Source organism: Talpa occidentalis, unplaced genomic scaffold, assembly GCF_014898055.3.
Source record: "Talpa occidentalis isolate TD23 unplaced genomic scaffold, MPIMG_talOcc4v2.1 talOcc4.10, whole genome shotgun sequence".
NCBI classification, from domain to species: Eukaryota; Metazoa; Chordata; class Mammalia; order Eulipotyphla; family Talpidae; genus Talpa; species Talpa occidentalis.
The window spans coordinates 17,730,002-17,751,706 of record NW_023600993.1 but is presented as its reverse complement, the minus strand read 5'-3'; the positions used below and the strand labels follow the sequence as shown (position 1 = coordinate 17,751,706).

The 21,705-nt window shown below is 41.8% G+C and overlaps 1 long non-coding RNA gene across 1 annotated transcript in view; it reads left to right on the top strand.

Annotated features, from left to right (window-relative positions):
• LOC129145358 (uncharacterized) overlaps positions 1–17,478 on the top strand; it is a 67,004-nt gene extending 49,526 nt beyond the window's left edge. The window contains exons 2-3 of the long non-coding RNA XR_008550875.1: positions 10,251–10,377; positions 17,207–17,478. This is a non-coding gene — a long non-coding RNA (uncharacterized LOC129145358). The remainder of the gene's footprint in view (positions 1–10,250; positions 10,378–17,206) is intronic.
• Positions 17,479–21,705: the final 4,227 nt, after the last annotated feature.

Below are 21,705 nucleotides of genomic sequence, written 5' to 3'. Positions count from 1 at the left end.
GGTTATTAGGAATTCAAGCAATGTCTATTTATTGGTTAAAGTTGGCTATGTTAACACAAAAGGCAAATATTTGCCTTCTTATGTCGGCCTTAGAGGTATTGATATATCTGAATAAAGATTAGACTGACAATTAATTGGTGTTAAAATCCCAGGTTGGCTTGAAGCTAGGATTAACTGAAGTCACTAAAGGCTGTTGTAGATTCAAAAGCCTGAACCTTATCAAAGTTACTGCAAGGTTTAGAGGCTGCAGTATTTGTGCACCTTTCTTCTCAGTCTCCAACAAGCCAAGTGGATGATAGCATTACTCAGTCACCTCATTGTTTGCTTTACCCTAAAGATATTTCCCACATACTTAAGGGGAACAAATTTTCTGAGATCACTGTTCCTGAATTCTACTGAAATCCTACTTCAAAGTTTGCTCTCAATGGGTAGGCAAATGCAAGAGTCCCAATTTGAGGCGGTGCATTTTAATATAAAGATCCTTTCCCTTTGGGATCCTCTGGGGGGGGGGTGTCACCCTTAAAGGAAGAGACAAATTGAGTCGTGGTGGTCTCGCCTTTTAAAACTGGAAGGGTCCTCAGCCTTCAGTGGGGCCAATCCCTCCCTTTACAGATCTTGGAACCCGGTGATTAGAGTCCAGGGACCCCTTCTTTCTTTCTTTCTTTCTTTCTTTTTTTTTTTTTTAAAGATTGATTTATTTATGCATACAAGAACTGGGGTACAGGCCAGAGGTGTGGGAGGTGAGAGGATTCACCAGAGACAGAGTGGGGTGCAGAACAGGCAGACGGACTGAAATACACTGCTGAGAGGAGCAGCAGGCAAGTCAGGAGAGGTCTGCGGCACCATGTGGTTGCTCCCTGGCTGGGGATTGAACTCCTGCTGCAGTGGCTGTGAATAGCTTCATAGGTTGCGTCTTAACCCCTTGTGCCACCAGGGAGGCCCCAGGGTCCCCTTATTTCTGAGTGGACTTGCCGTCATATTAAAGAATTCATGTCTCCCATATCAAAACCAACACCCCCTTAACTCCTTCAGATCTCATAAACTGAGTTCCCCAGATCACCAGTTCTATTTGATTTTAACAGATGCCTCCTGTCCCTCCCAAAGAGGTTCTGTGGCCAAAGGCCATTTAAAACAAATTTAAACAGACTGCTTTTTTTTTTTCTCCAGCAAGAACTCTCAGAACTTTGATATATTAATAAACATTGACACTCTCTATGAGGAAAAAATAGGCAATCTTAAAAATGCTACAAGATTTTATGATTTTATAGCCATGTAGGAAACATTTTCTTTCTAAATAGTTTATAAAAGTGCTAGAAAAAACAGTTCTTTATGTGAAACATGACATTTATTACACAAGCTGAGGGACCCATCCTATGGGCTCCAGGAATCCCTAGTGTTCACAGACACTCCTTGCAAAGAGAGAGGAGGAAAAAGAGGTCTGTGCCCACTGGTAAGCAGCCTGCTTCTCCCCCCTCTATGCAGCTGCCTGCTTTCTGGGAGCCCTAGTAGTAACTTGGGTGCCCGGAGAAGTTGGAGGGCAGAGAATCAGGGCTAAGGTGAGTGAATGAAGCGAAGGGAGGGGTGTGCGGTTTAAGGAGGCACTGGCTCTTGAGCTGTCAAATGCCCACCCTGCACTTACCCCAATCCACGAGCAGCGCCTCCTTAAGGCACACACTCTAAGCTTTTCACCTTGTCTGAGGGCCAGTGGTGTGAAGTGTGGGGCCCTTAGTAGTGTCCTTAGGGAAGTAAGTCCACGGAGACTAGGTGACTGAGGATATGCTCAATCAATCACACTCCTTCCGTGAACAGAGAAAACCTGGGGCGTCAGGCCAGTTCCCTGGGATTTTCGGGGCCAGTGCCATTAGGAAGGCAGGCGGTGCCAAGACAACAGGCTGGACTGGGGACAAAATATCATCTGTAAGAAAGTGACATGGTTTGAAGAAGTGTTCCACTTGCGGCTCAGAAAACCCATTAGGTAAAAGGCAATGGGAGAATAAATACCTGAGTCATCAGGGAGGGGACCCGGCTAATGGAAAGAGTGACTGTGGGTGTTGGGGACAAAGGGTGGGCAATGCCAGGCTTCCAGATGCACACCCATCAGCTCGCAGAGGAGACACCTCATCTTATGAAGCGATATTTATGGCTTCTATATGGGGGAGTCTCTTCCTCTGCTCTGATGATTCAAAGTGGGCACCGTGTAAGATTTTATTAGGTAACCTCAAAGGTTTATTTTTATAAACTAGGATTTAGCACTTTGCATTTGCAAAGCAATTAATAGTGTGTGTGTTAGTTAATATCCCATTTTTGGTTCAAGAGCAATATTTTGTTATTTAAAAATTAATAGCAATATCACAAAGGGCTTATAAAAAGAGATATATTACTCCAATAGGCAATTCCATATAATGCTAAGTTTTTATTTGCCATTACTTTAATTACCCAGATATTATTTTATATGTTTTCATTATTTTAAAGTGCCTTGGGAGCATGAAAGATGTCTTACAGATAATGTATTCCATTTTAGCCAGAACAGCCTAATCATAAGTAGCTGTAGATTAATGCATTTATCACTTAAAATTTCTTTTTAATGTTCTGTAAGCAAGTGAAATTGATGTCTCAGAGATGACGGATACCTCCCATGCCATGGAACTCCTCTTCAGCGAATATTTCTTCATTAGATCATGGATATTCCCGAGAAAGGAAAAGAATAAGGCTAGCAATGAGTGGAAATTGCTATACAGCAGCTTTTTCCAATGTTTCTAGTGACAAACATTAGTTCAGAGCTAGTCCTGAGAAAATAGCACATGTCCTTGGGATAAGGAATATCTATTTTAAACTAAATTGGGTCTTAAAATTCCATGTGCACAAATACTTCTCCATTTCCTCCTGGGTGGGTTAGTGTGACTGTTCTGTAGAGGTGGCAATGTTTCAGGCGGGGTTTAAATGTCCACAGAGCCATGTGGTTTTCCTTCAGCAGGCAACCTCCAGAGATAAATGTGACTCACGGTCATGATCCCTGGATGAGGTTTTTAAAAATAACCTATAGCCTCTATTTTTAGCCAACCTGACAAGCTACAGGGCTGCAGGCTCCCTGTTTCACAGAAAGTAATTAACAATCTCTAATCCCTCTGGAGATGGATATCACTGAAGTTCCTGATATGGAAACAAAAATACTCAGTCTTAACCGATGGACAGAACTCCTAAAACAAAGACGGCCACCCTCAGTGGCCATCAGCTAATTCCACAAGGATCGAATCCATCAGAGAAAAGCAAATAGTTTTAAACTCCTAAGAGGTGTTATAAATAAGGGGGTTTGAAGCAGAACCATTTAAAAGCAGCTCTGTCCTTTCTTTTCAAACAAGAATTTCCCCAGTGACTTGTGCTCATTTGTTATTCAATTTCACTTCCCAGTCGATGCTAAAGGTTTGAAAGCTTTTGGCAGGTTTCAGTGGAATAATTTAAGGTCTCTAATAGAAAGATCAGAAGGGCAAATTATCCAAATTCATTCTGAGTCAACCAAAGTTTTACAAAATAAGAGAAGCTGTGGTTTGAGAAGAGAGAATACGTGGCTTGGGAGTGTGTTAGACAAAAATGTCCTTTCGATGGACAAAGACTCTTGGTCCAGTTGACAAACACCCAGGAATGTGGCCCCCTAATTCTACATCTTCTTATAAATGCTGTCATCATGCACAAGCCTGTGGATCTTGCTCTGTGCATTGACCAATTCTTGGTGAAGCTCATGGAGCTGTTACAGAGGCTGTCCAAGGATATCCTTTGGCTGACACTTTCCTTGAAGATGGTCATAGCACAGTAGGTGTTTCTTGCACATATTATCTGTTTGCACAATCAGTGGGAATCCTGATTGAGCATTGCTTTTCTTGACATTAGATTTTGCCAGTCTGTTTTCTCATAGTTTCTTACTGCTTTTCTATGCTGCTGCTCTTCTCAAATTTGTACAATATATTCTCTAGCAATCCTTTCAAAATGGGTTAGTGATTGGTACATTTTTTGAGTTCTTGCTTGTCTGAAATGCCTGTATTTGTATCCCAGTGAAAGATATTTTCACTTGAAATCTATGATCACAAACTTTTTCTTTTAAATTTTTAAAGATCTGGCTTCACTATTTTTTTCCCATCCACTATTTCCAACGAGAAATAGGAGACTTACTTCCCTCTTTGTGTATGACCTGCTTCTCTCTTAGGAGGATCTAGAACTTTCTCTTTGTCTTTGGTGTTCTGAAATTTCACCATGATGTCACTGCTTTTTTAAATGGCATTTAAAATGTTTCCTGCTTGGGTCTTGTTGGAGTTTTTTGTTCTGAAGACTCATGTGTTTCACTAATTTGGTACATTTTTCTGCTATTATCTTTCACATATTTTCTCCTATCTATCCTCTTTATCCTCTCATTCTACAATGTTATTAGCCAGATGTGGGAGCTTTATAGTTATTTTCCATGTTCCTAACTTTTATTTATACTTTTCATCCCTTTTCAGAGAATTTCTTTGTTCAATCTTAGTTTAATCTTCCATTTCACCAATTTATTCCTTAGCTGTTCCCATTCCACTATTTAGTCCATCTGCTTTTAAAAGGTTTCAGGGAGGACCTCCCCGTTGGCACAGCGGGTTGAGTGCAGCACTGTGAAGGTGTCCACAGCCTCTGCAGTATGGGTTCGATTCCCAGCTGGCCAGGGAGATACCAACATGGCATGGCAGACCTCTCCTGTCTTGCCTGCTGCTCCCCTCAGCAGTATATTTCGGTCTGTCTGCCTGTTCTGCTCCCTGCTCTGTCTCTGGCGAATCCTCCCACCCTCCCGTGTCTCTGACCTATACCCCAGTTCTTTTTTTTTTTTTAAAGATTTATTTATGTATTCATACAAGCACTGGGTACAGTCAGAAGCACTGGGAGGGTGAGAGAATTCACCAGAGCCAGAGTGGGAAGCAGAGCAGGCAGAAGGATGGAAGTACACTGCTGAGGAGAGCAGCGGCGGCAGGGGATCGAACTGGTGCTACAGAGGTGCTACAGAGGCTGCGGGCAGCTTCGCATCCCAGCGCTCAACCACTGTGCCACTGGGGAGGCACCCCCCAGTTCTTGTATAAAAATAAATAAATCTTTAAAAAAAAGTTTTGGGGGTCAAAAACTTTATTTTCAAACCCTCCATTGGATTCAGCAGATAAAATATTTCTGTGTTTCCAAAGCCATGGATTTAAACTAATTCTAGGTCATTTTCTGTCTTTTTTCAATGACCTTCATTTCTCAATGTTTGTTCTTTCATTGGTTAAGTTGATTTATTTTATTTATTTACGCATACAAGAACTGGGGTACAGGCCAGAGGTGGGGGGTGAGAAGATCCACCAGAGACAGAGTGGGGAGCAGAACAGGCAGAGTGACTGAAATACACTGCTGAGGAGAGCAGCAGGCGAGACAGGAGAGGTCTGCTGTGCCATGTAGGTAGCTCCCTGGCCAGGATGCTGCAGTGGCTGGGGATAGCTTGATAGTGCTGAGACTTTAACCCCTGCACCACCAGAGAGGCCCTCATTGGTTAAGTTTGATATCTCTTTTCATGAGGTTCTTTTTCACATTGAGAGCTTGAAGCAGGAGCTGGCAGGGCTCCATCCACCTGCCCTCAAATCTTTTTCCCATTTTTTTCTAAACAGGCTCCTGAAGATTTTATTCATGACAGACAGCATCCATGTCTCTATCCCAGGCAGGCCCTCAGCTTGCTGGCCCACTCTTTCCAGTGCACACCAAGAGTGGAGGAAGGGAATTTTGGTCCCTGGGGCATTTATGTGCTGATAGGCACAGGGGACTTAAACCCTCCTGGCCCCTTACCCTTTGCTGGGACACTTCTCTGTGCGACCTGAAGTGCCCCACAGTAAGAGCTCCCCACATTAAGCCTCTGTGGGACTCTGCTTTCACACCCTTGGCTGCCCCCCTTCCTGGTCCCACTTCCTTACTCTCTGGCCCATTCTTTCTGGGAGTATTTCCTGATCATCAGCTTTCCACAATTTTTATCTCAGCGGCTGTTTATAAGAACCTAAGTGAAGACTGCTTATCTTTCACCTGAGGCCCCACAGGGCTGTCTGTGAGCACTTGATGGGCACAGCTCGGATATACTGTGCTTGGATATACTGGGCATGAGGCACCATGATAAAGTCAATATCCCAATAAAGTGAATCACATGAAGGGTTTTAGTTTCGCAGTCATGTAAAAGTTATGTTTACGCTACGCAGTAGTTTAGTCAGTGTGCAATAGCTAATGTTTAAAAAGGGCAATGTACACATCTGAGTTTAGAAATACTTATTGCTAAAAAATGCTAGCCATCCTGTGAGGCTTCAGTGAGTGATAGTCTTCTTGTTGGTGGAGGGTCTGGCCCCATGTTCAGGGCTGATGACTGATCATGCCGGTGGTAGCTAAAGGATTGTGTGGCTGTGGCAATTTCTTAAAAGAAACTATCAGTGAAATTTGCCTCACCGATCAACTCTTGCTTTCACAAAAGATTTCTCTGTAGCATGTGAGGCAGTTGGATGGCATTTAGCTCAATGGATGGCATTGAGTTTCTTTTAAAATCAGAGTTGACTTTCTCATCCTCCCTGCTTTAGCTATTGAGTTTACCTGACATTCTAAGTTGTTTGTTGTCATTTAAATGACATTCACAGCATCTTCAAAAGGTGTAATTTCCATCTCAAGAAGCTGCTTTCTTCACTCATCCTGAAGAGGTAACCCCTCCTCAGTTCAAGTTTCATCTTCAGACCACGGCAGGGCAGCTACCCCTCTTCCCTCCCCTACTCCCCTCTACCCCTTCTACCATAGTCCTAGCTCTTCTGCCATCGAGGCCACATCTGCAGTCACTTCCTCCACTGAGATCACGAATCTCTCAAGGTAATCAAGTTGGAATTAACTTCTTCAAATGCCTGTGAATGTGGGTATTTTGACCTCCTCCCATGAATCACAGCCTTCTTAGTGGCATCTAGAACAGCGACTCCTTTCCAGGTTCTCAGTTCACTTTGCCCAGATGTAATAGAGGAGTCATTATGTGTGGCAGCTATAGCCTTATAAAGTATATTTCTTAAATAATAAAACTTGAAAGTTGCAATTAATCCTGGACTCATGGGCTGCAGAATGGATATTGTGTCAGCAGCCTGGAGACAGCATTTATCTCCTGTACACTCCATTGGTCCCCTTGAGTAACCAGGTGCAAGTTCAAAGAACTGTCTTTTTTTTTTAAAAAAAAAAAAGATTTATTTTTATGCATACAAGAGCTGGGGTACAGGCCAGAGGTATGGGGGTGACAGGGTTAACCAGAGACAGAGTGGGGAACAGAACAGGCAGATTGACTGAAATACACTGCTAAGGGGAGCAGCAGGTAAGCCAGGAGAAGTCTGCTATGCCATGTGGGTTGCTCCCTGGTCGGGGACCGAACTTCTGCTGCAGTGGCTGCAGTTAGCTTCAAAGGTTGCGTCTTAACCCCTTGCGCCACCAGGGAGGCCCCAAACTGTCATATTTTGAAAGGAATCTTTTTGTCCGAGTAGTGGCTCTTAACAGCGGAATTAAAATATTCAGTAAACCATGTTGTGAGCAGATGTGCTATCATCCAGGCTTTGTTTTCCATTTATAGTGTGCACAGAGAGTAGATTTAGCATAATTTAAGGGCACTAGATTTTTGGAATGGTAAATGAGCACTGTCTTCAAGTCACCAGTCACATTAAATCCTAACAAGCCTATGTTTTGAAATTCTGAAGTCAATCATGACTTCTGCTTTTTTAGCTATCAAAGCCCTAGATGGCATCTTCTTCCAACAGAAGCCTGTTTCATCTACTTTAAAAATCTGTTCAGTGTCACCATCTTCATCAATGACTTTGGCTGGATTCCTGGATTATTTACTCAGCTTCTCCATTAGCTCTTACTGCTTCACCTTGCACTTTTTTTTGTTATAAAGATGGCTTCTTTCCTTAAACAATCTCAGGAACCAATCTCTGCTAGAGCTTCAAACTTTTCTTCTGCAGCCTTCTCACCTCTCTCAGTCTCAGAATTGAAGTGCTTAGGACCTTGTTCTAAATCAAGCTTTGGCTGAAGGGAATGTTGTGGCTGGTTTGATGTTATATTATTGAGACTACTGAAACTTTCCCCAAGTCAGCATTGGGGCATTTTTTGCTTTTCTTATCATTTGTAGGCTCACTGGAATAGCACTTTTAATCTCCTTTAGGAAATTTTCTTTTGCATTCACAAGTTAGCTGCTTGATGCAAGGGCCCCAGCTTTCAGACCACTTCAGCACTGACAGGCCTCCCTCATTAATCATAATCATCTCTAGTTTCTGATTTAAAGTGAGGGACATGCATATCTTCCTTTCACTTGAACCCTAGTATTAGGGTTACTTGCTGACCTAATTTTTATATTATTGTGTCTCAGGGAGTCCAGAGGGAGGCAGAGGAACTGGGCAAAGGCCAGCTGGATGGGCAGTCAGCACACATAAATTTGACATCTTAAGTGGGTATGTTTCCTAGCGCCCCAAGACAATTACAATAGTAACACCAATGATGGAAGCAGATATAATAATAATGAAAAAGACTGAAATATTGTGAGAATTACCAACATATGACACAGGGACATGAAGTAAGAACACACTGTTGGCAAAATGGCAGCAATGAACCTGCTGGATGCAGTGTTGCCACAAACCTTCAATATAGAAAAAAAAAAAAAACCCACATCATCTACAAAACACTAAGTGAAGTGCAATAAATCAAGATATGCCTGTGTTTATTTACCATGGCCTGGGTCTGGGGAATAGGGTGAGGGACTGAACAGGGTGTGTAAACATATGCATGTATAGATGGGTATATAATCTAAGACATAGGTATCTTCTAAGTCTTTTCTAGGAACTTGGAGGGGAAGGCTGGGACATGTGCTGAGCTTAATTTCCAATTTCCTTAAGCATCTATTTAGTATTTGTTTTTCTAATCAAAAGTCAAATCTACAAAAGCAGAATGATGTGCAATATTCTGGAGCACATCAGCAGATTCAACTACAAATCTTGAGCTGAAGAACCTATGTTTCAAAGTCATTCACTCATTCCTTTTCTGAGCTCTTGTGTGCCAGGCACTGCACATAATACTGAGCAAAGCACACCAGGACTCTACTCTCACAGAACAGGATGGCTTATAGGTCTGCCTGCTGATATTCTTACACAAACATGCACACACGCACACATACATATACACAATCTTCTTCCCTATCCCCTCCCCTTAAAAAAAAAATAGTTTTATTTTTTGCTTGGAAGAACTGGGGTTTAGGACAGAGGTCCCGGGGTGAAAGATTCACTCGAGACAGAATATGGAGCAGGACAGGTGGATTTACTGAAATATACTGCTGAGGGGACCAACAGGCGAGACAGGAGAGGTCTGCTGTGCCATATGTGGGTCAGCTCCCTGGCAGGGATCGAACTCAGGCAGTAGTGGTGATAGCACTGAGACTTAACCCCTAGGCCATCAGAGCTACCTCTTTTGGAAACAATTTGGCAACTTGTATCCAAAGTATTCCCTTTGACACAAGACTCATTTTCAGGAAATTTATCTAAGAAAGTTATTTGAAAGAAGATGAAAAATGTGTGTGTATAAAGATGTTTATACTCATAAGCAGGAAAATTTGTACAACAGTCTAAATGTGTGACAGAGGAGAGGAAAAATACCCTGTCTTAGGCCCACTGAATGGACAATAATGCAGAAATTGAAAATTATAGTAGTCAGGACTATGGTTATTGTAAAAAATACTTATAATGTTGGGTGAAAGGGCTGATTATAATTTGTACATAGTTGATTATATCAATTATATAAAATACATATGCATGGAAACACAGATTGAGGGGGATATACGCAACTAAAAATAGAAGAAGTATTAAGGTAGTAAGATTACAGATTGTTTTTTCTCCCTTCTGTTTTCAAATGCTCTTTAATTATTTTCCTATGTAGATTTTTAAAATTTGGCGATAAAAAATGTTATTACATGATTCTTGAGTTAGGGACAGACCTAGAATGTTATCCTTACAGAATTTGGGTCATTATATGGATGGTTCCTTCTTGGAACCATCAGATTCCAATCAAATACTACCTTTTCAGAGCAGCTACCAAATGAACCCCCTCCTAGCTCTCAACATTCTCTCTCACATTCTTCTTTCCTCTAGTTCAAGCCTGAAAAGTTTTATCTAGAATACCACCTTACTTATGCATTTATTCACTTGTTTATAATTTATCTCATCTAGGTACAGGTAAACCCCAGGAGCAGAAAGATCTTATTTTAATTGCCTGTATCATCAGTGTCTCCACTGCTATCTACTCAAGACTATTTGTTCAATGAAGGTTCATCTACTCATTCACTCCAGTGTCTTGGTAAGTCAGTGATAAACATCCTTCACATCATATACTAGAATATCTTTTATGATTTGACCCTTGCTTCCTCTCTTTCTTCACTTCTAGTGGCCTGATTTTAAACTTCAGTGATGTTGACTACTTCTGGTTTCCCCCATATGCTGTGCTGTGCCCAGAATCACATCTTCTGTCCTCTCAGATGCCACTGCTTAGGATGCCCTTTAAATCTCCTTTTACTGGGCAACTCTTAGGGTTTAGCTTAGTTGTCATCTTCTCTTTCCCTAGATCCTCAATTGGAGCCAGGTGTACCCTGATTCTCAGAACACTGGTGCTCCCCTCTATCACTGCACTTTATAAAGTACTTTGTCTTATGTCATATCATGCTGGAAGCCCATGAGAATAAGGGTGAGTGATGTCTTATTCACACCTATAACAACCTGCCTGTTAGCCAATCCCTGAACTATAGCAGATGCTCAATAAATGCTTGTTGAACCAAATGAATTGTATCACTGGGAGGAGGTGTCGAGGATGTGTTAGGTATAGTGCTGGATGGTGTGGCATATTAACAAAAATAGCTAGAAATAAAACAAGTTGTGAGAGGTAAGTAAGCAAAGCCAAGTTCTCCTAGAGCAAAGCTCAGCAATTAGCCAGTCTCAAAATATTAAGATATTTTGCATAAAAGTTCCCCTAAAAGCTTCTGGCAAATGAACAGTTGGGGCAGCAGGGCAGTGCTTGATTAGAACTCAACAAAGTGCTTTCCTTATTGTGCAGACTTGAAATACCAGTTGGCCACAGTTCGCACCTCTCCCCATCGTTGGTTCAGCCTCAGGTCTACTGTTAATGTCTTAAGAAAACACAAAAATTTGAGGAAAAGGCAACAGCATATTCTTTCTGTCACAGCAAAGCATTGTCTATTGGGCCCTGCTAGGGATTATTCCATGCTCTGGGGCTGTACCACCTAACACTATAGTCACTAACCACCTGTGGCTATTATATTTAAACCTTAATTACAATTAAAATTAAATAAAAACCTTCAGTTTTCAGGTGTAATAGCCACATTCCAAGTGCTCTTTAGCTACATGTATCTGGCTGCTGGATTGGACAGCACAGATAGAGAATATTCCATCACTGCAGAAAGTTCTAGTCTAAGAGATGCACTTTAACTTATTTTCTATTGACTAGGATGATCTATGCAGTCACATGCTAGCTTAGATTTTTGTTCCAATGGATTTCTGTCTGCAGGAAAAGCTAACCTTGGTCTTATCACTCTGTGAGACATTACCCATTCAATTTGACTCCTGAGCAAAGTTACTGCACCATGCCTTTGCCAACTGTCTACATAAACCTGTTTTTCAAACTTTCCTTTGAATTAACTTTACCAGTCTCCTGGCTCCCTCATCAGAATGTAGTGGATTGAATAGTGGCCCCCAAGAGATGTCTTTTCCAGATCCCTGGAACTGTGAATATCAGCTTATTAGGAAAAGTTTGCAGCTGTAACTAAGAATCTTGAGATATGATCATTTTGGATGGCTTGAGTAGACCTTAAAGCCAATGACAAGCCCTTAGGAGAGGAGAAGACAGAGGAGGAGGGGATACAAAGGCAGAGGCAGGAAGAAGAGAGATGTGGTCACAAGCCCAAAGGCTCTGGGATGAGACAGCCACCAGAAGCTCATAGGCAAGGACGGGTTTTCCCCAAGAGCCTTTGCGGGGGTGTGTGGTCCTGTTGATGGCTGGATTTTGGATTTCCAGCTTCCAGAATGTGAGAGAATACATTTCTATTGTCTTAAGCCATCTGGTTTGTGGTAATTTGTTGTAGTAGAACTAATACAATCAGTTAAAAGTTAGACATATACTCATATTTCTATGAGAGTCATGTTTTTAACTGTAAAAACTTTTACTGTGAGATGGGACAAGTTCATGCTCTTCTTTTTCTCTCACATTTTTATACTTAGTTTTTACCTTCCTGACCTAGACAATGTTTAAGATTGAGAAACAATCCTTGACCTCAAGCCCCAGCCCTGTTGAAAGAGACTCCAGAGGTATGTGAGGGAAGGATAACATTGAATGTTGTGCCTGAGAGTAGAGATTCTGGAACCTACCTTACCTGGCTACCTGGCTACCTTAGGCAAGTTATTTGTCCTCTTTGAACCTGGGTTGCCTCACATATAAAATGGGATATAATAGCAACTACCTCACAGGACTTTTGATTTCTACACAAGATACGTAAAGACACGCACCCAGGATTGCAGGAATTCACTGATGCCGTAAGCAGTGAGTCAACATTAAAACAATTTCATAACTGTTCTGTGAAAGTGCAGCTACAGTACATTGTATTTCTATGTGTTGGGAGTTTTAACTTGTATGTCAACCATGTCTGTCCCTAAGGTTGGGCTCCCCAGGAAGAGTTTGCAAGAAGGACGCTTGCTGCTTGCTTATTAGGGGAGCAGCCTTGGCCAACCACTGCGGAGGAGAGTGACGGGCAACAAGAAACAGTGCTGAGACACAGACCCTCAAACGACATTTCGCCTTTCAGCACTGTCCCGAGTTGAGCCAAATCAGTCAGGCCTTTGTATCCCTGCCACACTCAGTCACTGGATGTGGCCACCCCGAGAAGGGCATTGTCTTGGTTGAGGTGACCTCAGCAGCTGAAGTGGCCTCCGAAGGGGCTGTCGTCCCCTGGGAGGGTGAAAGGCACTCACTGGAGGCATCTGGGCAGTGAGTGACACCATCACACACTTTAATCCTCCTCTAGGATGTCCTCACATTTTAATATCCAGGAAAAGTTGAAAACAAGTGGCCCTGACCCAGGAGGGCAGACTCTGGCCTCAACCTCATCTTCGCTCCCCTGGGGCTGCAGATGACAGTTCTCTGTCGTCTGTTTGGCCCACCCCATCTTTTGACAGCTTCCCCTCAGCCCCCCTTTCTTCACTCTCCAGGTTGCCTTCGGTGCTGACTAGCCAAAATGGAAGTGGGCCTGGGGGAAGGGAGAGGCCAGATCCAAGCTGTGGGCTGAAAGCTCCTTTCCCTAGGCTGGTTCGTTAGGTTTGTTCATACAAACATCCCCACGTGTGGCTCCCTAGCCTGCCAGGGCCAGCTCCAGACCCCCGCCTCTTTGTAGGAGGAGGCAGGCTGCTTTTCAAATAATCCAAGGAGCTCCTCTTTAAAAGCTTAAATTCCAAAGGGATTATTCCTGTCAGGGGAAAGGCATAAAAGGAATCCACTTCTGTAAACATGAAACAAAGATCAGAATAAGGGTTTAAGAGTAATGTTCGCTAAGCCACAGAAAGGCATGAAGATTGTACCACGTGTTCTGGGGTGGATTTGTGGATTTCCCTCTGATCTGAAGGAGGGAGAAATGGAGAGGTGAGTGGGTTAAATCAAGGATTCAGTGGGTGGGAGAGGGCAGAGGTATGAACTGGTTGGCTTTGTCGAGAGAAGTGGAGGCTGTGAAGGGGGAATCTGTGCTTTTTTCCTCATCACCTGTGCCCTCCTAGTCACCTGGGATGGAAGTAAAGTCACAGGGTAGGAAAGAGGCTGGTGTTGCCAGTGTCAGCTTTGACGTTGTGTCTCCTTGGGCAGATATTGACCAGGTGCTCGTTCCCACCCTGTCATCCAGTTGTAGCCCTTGGGACCCCAGGAGGGCCCCTGAACCTTATCAGTACAGTGAAGGGAATACTCAGCAATCAAGATGGCTGAATTAAACAAAAGGGAAGTCTTTGGAATTAATGGAAGGAAAGGAAATGGACTAGATGCTAGGATGCTCTCAAGGTCAGTTGAGAGCCATGGCAGAGGCCGCCCAGCAAGAGTCTCCACTTTGCATGTTGCAGTTTCCACTGACTAGGTCACTCCCTTAGGGCCCCAGTGCCCCTGAAGAGAACAGGGGACTGGTCAGGCCAAGGTCATCCCCCCCCCCCCCAACCCAGGCTGTGCCTCCATCATGAAGGAGGATCTGATTTCTGGCAGTTTGCCTCCCATCGAGACCACACAGGATGATGGACAGAATCAGGTGCTAATAACATCCAGCTAATAGAAGAGTAGGGGAATCACAAAATCCCCTACTCTTCTCCGGTTATTCTGAGATATGGTCTGGGGTGTGCTTGGCATGTTTGCCAGTGGTGAATGCTCCCTGCATAAAAGCCTCTATTAATGGATTAACAAGTTTGCATGCGTGTATTCTTCCAGTGGAGTTCTGCTGCGTAATCAAAGGCATCAACTACTGAAAAGACATCATGGATAATTCTCAAGATTGAACAAAAGCAACCCAAACCAAAAGAATATGTACATATTATGTGATTTTGTTTATATGAGGTTTGAGAACTTTTCTAGAGAAGGCCTAGAAAAAAATCTGAGGTATGACCATAGAGTAACACTTGGAGCAGGGTTCCCTAGAAAAGGATAAGAGGGGACATTCTGGGGGTGATGGGAGTGCTCTATATCTTCATTAAGGAGGTGATTACTCAAGTGCAGGCATTTGTTACAACTCAAGCAAATATACATTTGAAGCTGTGCATTTTAGGATATGTAAATTATAAAAGAAGGCTTTTAAATTGTGGCATTATATTTTTTATCATCAATTGATGTACTGTCTGCCCAGTCAGGTATCTTTGCCACCAATATCATTATAATGAAAGCTTATCCCTGTAACAAATGCTCTCAGGCGCTACACAACACCCACACATTTTAAAACATCATTTGAAACCACAAGTGAAAACTTTAAGGATTTTGTCTTAATGGATTTGGCTGTATCAGCAGGATGATCTCTTCCCTTTCCCCAGAACCTGAGAACAACACGCAAAACACTGTGAAAGCAAAGTAACATCTCAAGTCAGAGGACTCCTCAAAGCAGGAAGGGATAAGCTGGGGTACTGCTGAACTCCTGCGGTCATCCCAGGAGCAGCACTGGAAAATAGGCAGTTTGAGAAACATTGATCTAAGCCACCTTCCCAGTTACAAACCTCTGGGGAAGGACAGCCCCTGGCCTGGCCCTCTGGGTCATCACTGCACAGTGTGGTCTGCATGGGCAGGCACGGCGTATTTTGTGCCTTTGTGTTGATTTTAGGCCTGAGGTCTCTGGAAAAATAAACACACTTGCCAGAACCAGGCACCCCTGGCCCTTAGGATTGTCCTCCACCCAGAAAACGCCTAGATGAAGAAGTCTAGAAAAAGCAGACATCTTCTTGAAAGTCTGGAACAACCTCAGCCTGATGTAATTTTAAGTCCAACTGTGACTGTCCTCTTTTGCCAAACAGAGTTGGCTAGTTGCCACCCCCAGTGTCCCTGCTTTCTGAACACCCTCCTTCCTCTTCACTTGCTCCAATTGTTGACTGTGCACATGGCAACCAAAAATAAGATACAGATTTCCCAGCCTCCTCTGCTGCTAGCTGTGGCCATGTGACTTGCCTCTGGCCAAAAAGATGAGTTCTTGGGACTTCAAAGAAGTCAGTCTAAAGGGAGCTGGCTCAGCAGGATGGAGCCTCTTACAATCATGGCTTCTCTTTTCTGCAGCCCATCCTGGAACATGAGGCAACCTTGGGGGTGGAAGCCATATAATAGGATGGAACCCCAAAAATACAGAGGGAGTCTAGAGCCTACCCTCCTTGGATGCCTGCCTCTGAACTTCTCCACACAAGCGAGGAACAGGTTCATGTTTAAGCCATTCCTGTCTTTAGGTTTTCTTTTCCAAGCTGCTAAATCTAATTCTAATTGATACAAATGTCAAAATTTCCCTTTTCTCCTTTCACTGACAATTATCCAAAAAGCAATCTTGCCTTCTCAACCCATCATCTTGGAATTTATTAAGGAAAGCAAGCTGATGAGTCAGCAATCTGATCACATGCCCTCAGATGTATTTGTACTTACAAGAGGCCACCAGATAAGCAGTGCTTCATCCCAAATAAACATTATGGTGCCAAGTAAAAATATTTTTTTGTATTTTGTGACTTCTGGGTAAATCTAGATACATAGAGGGACTATGAGGAATGTGTCAAGTGCATCCTCTGGCCTTTGGCAGCCACATCTGGGCCACCATTCTATGAGGAGATAGAAAAATTAACTAGTTACTTCTGGGTCTAGGCAAATGTGTTTGGAAAGACTATAAATTAATGACTTGTTAGAAGAAGACAGTCAGCAAGTTAATTTTCCACAGACTTTGGAAAGCATTTTCAAAGGGAAATTATATTCTCTAACTATTGTAATTGACAGGTTCACAAAATAACTACTCCTCTTAGCAAACATCTGTTTAAAATGTTGGTCTTCTTTCCCAAGCACAGACATTTGAACTCTCCTCTTAAAACAATAGAATGTTTTACAGATTTAGTAAAGCAACTGCTTTTGAATATAGCAGTTGAAAGTTACACAAGTGATCAGAGAAATTTATTCACTGACAAGTGTCATATTATTATAATAAAAGTCCTCACTCCTCCAGATACATTTGTGTACAACATGAGAGCATAGTGACGGATTTATGAAACTTTTTTGGTCCATGTGGATAATAAGTTTATTATGTACAAGTATGTAAACTGGATTTTTTTTATAGCTTTGTCCTTACCAATGACATCACTGCCTCCATAATAAATTAACACATTTCCAGAAAGTCATGTATGCATACACGTAGCCTTTACTCTTTGTCTCACAACATCAGTCCAATATTGAGCTAATCACATTTTCAGAGTATTCTAGACTATCATAACTTTAATTATTGAGAAGTCCTTTCTAATTTATTTGTACTTCTAACCTCCTGTAAGTGAGATAATGGACATTTTATCATGATTCTCTAGGATATGTACACAAACACACATATCTATTCCTGTGCCTCCTCCCCCATTTGTTTGTCTTGATGTTAACCTTTCAGGCCTCCCTGGTGACACAGGGGTTAAAGACAGCGTTATCAAGCTACTGCCCACCACTACAGCATGAGTTTGATCCCCAGCCAACCAGGGAGCAACCCACATGGCACAACAGACCTCTCCTGTCTCGCCTGCTGCCCCCCTCAGCAGTGTATTTCAGTGGATCTGCCTGTTTTGCTCCCCATTCTCTCTGGTGAATCGTCTCACCCCCCAACCTCTGGCCGACACCCCAATTCTTGTATGCATAAATAAATTAATGTTAAAAAAATAAAGCTAATCTTTCATGCCTCCTCGACTTATAATATCAAGTTTTTCTGTGGTTGGTAACCGGAAACTAATTTTGAATACCTTGATGAAATCATATGCACATATTAACAAAGTGGAAAAGAGCACCACAGACTTCTCCAGCACCTCACTCTCAAATTTAGTAAGTCAAAGATTCCCTCCTTATAGTGGACTCCTTCCACGTGAAGAGAGTGAGTTATCCTAAGGAAAGGGACAAAGGAGAGAACTACTGACAGAATCCGGGGTAGAATCATTCGTAGTAATAGGTTATTCTCATTCAACTTTCAAAACTCATCTATTAGGCCTTTTTTGATCGATATAGGTTCCTCTTGAACTTGAGATTTAATACAGCCTATCTTCTTTAGGAAAGCAGGAGTGGTATAACAAGTAAAATACCTCGAAGAAGTGTTCTCTGTTCAATGACTGCTGCCTAAGAGAAGGCTGGGAATATAATTTCATCTGTGATTTCTTCCTTTTCTCTGGTAGGTACCTTTGGTTCTGTGAACTGGCATGCTTAGAACCCAGCCAAAAACACAAGCAAATGTGATGTAAGTCTTCAATCACCCAATCAAATAAACAAACCTAAAGCTTGAATGCAAACTTCATGCCTCGTACTATGATCGTGGTTGAGCAGGCTTGGCTGTACTTCAGTCATCTCCAGGAAGGTTTCACAGATGCAATTCCATCACCCTCTTCCCAGCCCAAGCTCACCCAGTGGCACTTTCCTTCCACTGAGTGTGGTCAGTGCAGTGGAGCCAAGGCTTTGGGTTGCTATGATTACCATGCCCTCACCTGGATTGGCATGGATGACAGTGACTAGATGAGTCTGTGGCAATGATCACAAGACTGCACTCCACAAATATTCCCCACCCTGGTCCATTAATGTTTTTAACATTGTTTTTGTGTAACCATTGTTTTTGTTTTGTTGCATTGTTATTTTGTAGAGATAACAAGTACAAACATTCATGAATATATTCTCTTTGTAAAAGCATAAAAACATTTGAACTCAACAGGATATAATTAACTGGGTATAACTGATAATGCAGAGATTACTTCACCTTAGAAGTAATCTAAGAACTGTAGAATACATGTTCTTCTCAAGCGCCTATGAAGCATACATCAAGATAGACTATACTCTGGTTCATACATCTTAACAACTTTAAAAGAATAGTAATCTTACAATGTAAGCTTTCAAACAAGTGGAATTAAACTTGAACAGAAAGATAGCTAGAAAATCCCCAAATACTTGGAGATTAAATAATACACTTCTGAAAAACACAAGGACCAAAGAAGTAACCTCAAAAGACATACAGAAATATTTTGAACTAATTTAAAAATAATTTATCAAAGCCTGTGTGATCCATAAGAAAACATATAATTTGAAGAAGTATATAACTATTAAAGAAATGGAATCAACAATTAATAACCTTTCCAAATAGAAAGTATCAAGTGCAGATATGTACACTAGTGATATTTTCAAATATTTAAGGAAGAAATTAAATCAATTTTCTACATTTTTTTCCAGAAGCAGAGTAATACTCTAAGTTATTCCAGGAGAGCAGTATTACCCTAATACCAGATAATGAGAAAGACATTGTAAGAAAACTGCAGACCAATGTCTCTCATGAATATGTGCAAAAATTCACTACAAAATATTAACAAATGAAATGCAACAATGGATAAAAATAATTGTACCCCATGACCAAGAGGGATTTATCTCAGTTATGTAAGGCTGGTTCAGTATTGGAAATCCAGTTAATGTAATCCATCACATGAATAGGTTAAAGAAGAAAAACCACATGATCATATCAATAGATGCAGGAAAGGCACTTGACAAAATCTAACACTTATTCATGATAAAAGCTCTCAGTAAGCTCAGAAGATAGGAGAACTTCCTTAACTTGATAAAGAATATCTATAAAAAAAACCCTACACCTAACATGATACTTAATGGTGAGATACTAAACTTTCCCAAAAAGAACAAGCACAAAGCAAGGATATTTCCTCTTTCCTCTCATCACTCCTATTCAGATAAAATCTTAAGACCCCCCCACCACAAAAAAACAGAAAAAAAGAAATAAAAATAAACCTATTGGGAAGGAAGATATAAAACTACCTTTGTCAGTAGTGATATGATTGTCTACGTAGAAAATCTGAAAGAACCGACAAAAAACCCTGCAATAAGTTATTAGAGTAAGGTTGCAGGATACAGGGTCTATGAAAGTGAATCACTTAACCTAAATACCAGCAATGTATTAGTGGAATTGAAATTAAAACCACAATACCATTTTATATGTACTCTCCAAGATGAAATAGGTATAAATCTAACAAAATATGCGCTATCAATAAAGAAAACCACAAAACTCTGAGGAAGAAACAGAAAAAAATTAATGAGAATTGCTTCCTGATCATGTATAGGAAGACTTATTATCATCAATATGTCAGTTATCCCAACTGGTCTGTAGATTGAACACAGTCCCAATAAAACTCTCAGCAAGTTATTTTGTGGCTATGACTGATTCTAAAGCTTATATAGAGAGGCTAACCACCAAGAATAGCCAATACCACACTAAAGGGGAACACAATCGAAGCACCAACACTGCCCAAGAGTGGTGTTTATTTGCAGCTCACTTACCCCTTTCTACTGAAGTTTGGGAATGAAGGGAAAAACCCCAAAGAAAAGGAAAAATACATCAGATTGGTCTACTTGGTCTAGGAACCCTATTTAAAGTTAACATGTACTTAAGTGAAATACACAATGCTTTAATTCATGCACCTACAAAAATACTTGAAATGTGTTATATACAATTGGTTTTTCCTTCCTTATCTTCTGTAGAAGTAGAGGATTATACTTTCTGAAGACTTGGTCTACCTTGAATATCAGGCACCCTGATCTGAGTTCTAGCACATGCTTACAATCATTTCATATGCCCTTTCTACACTTTAGGTTTCAACCTGCTCCTGATTACATGGCTTTCTTCTTCGCATCTGTTCAGGCCTCTCCTTTCAGTCATCTTACATCCTCCTCCTTGAAGGGCTGGAGGAGCCAGCCCTTCAAGCATCTTACATGCTCCTCCTTGAAGACCTGCTCCTCTTCTCCCTCCCTAAGTCATCGCCTACACTACAACACCAAGGGTGTATAGAAATTCCTGGGCCTGCTAGGTCCTTCAAACAAATCTCAGCTCGTTTTGCCCACCCAATCAAGCTTCTAGAAGCAGAGTAGCCAGAGCTGTGGTCTTCAGCAGTCCAGGAGGTCTTCCAGATGGTGAAAGATCACCTCTGACTTTGGAATAAATGTGCCAGATTGAACACATTAGCTCTGCCCTCTCCCACACCCTACTAAATAACAGTAAATTAAAACCAACAATATAAACCCACAAGGACAGAGAACAAGAGAGGAGTTGGCAGCAAATGAGCAATGTCAATAACATTCTGGGAAAGTGAAAGCAGATGGAAAAATGATAACTGACTTTGCAGAACAGAGAAATTGAAACCTACTTCCTACAAATTGGGTGCAGATTTGCTTGATAGAACTCTACAAAGTTTCAGGATGTGGAAGACCAAGTATCTCTAAACAGGGGGTACAAGGTAGGGTTAAACCCAAGAGTGATTGAATGTTCAGCTGATGAGCAGTTAGCTATCCAGATTCCCTCCTCTAATCCAGTCACCCAACTCCCCTTCCTGTACTACTTTATAACTGTATTATAAATCACCTCATGAGGCAGTGACCTAAAACAAAACAAGAAAACATCATCTCAGTTTCTATAGGTAAGCATTCTGGCATGCCTACCTGAGTGGCTCTGGCTCAGGGATTCCCATGAGGTTGCAGTCAAAATGCTGACTTAAATTGTGGTCAGTTCAAGGTTTGACAGGAGTGGGAGGATCTATTGCTAAGATGGCGCACTCCCACACCTGGCAAGGAGTTGTTGTTTACTGGAAAGAGGCCTGGTTTCTTCCCCACATGGACTTGCCTATAAGGTTGCTTGAGTATCCTCACATCATGGCAGTCGGCATTCCCTGGAGCAAGAGGAAGCTGTCATGTCTTTTATGATCTGCCTTTGAAGTCACACACCATCATTTCTGCAATATTGTGTTGGTGACACAGACTTTTCTAGTCAATATAGGAGAGAAGCACAAAGGAGGTACAGGTACACAGGAGGTGAGAATCACTGGGTGCCCTCCTGGAGGCTGACCTGTAAGCCTCCCTCATACCTTTAGT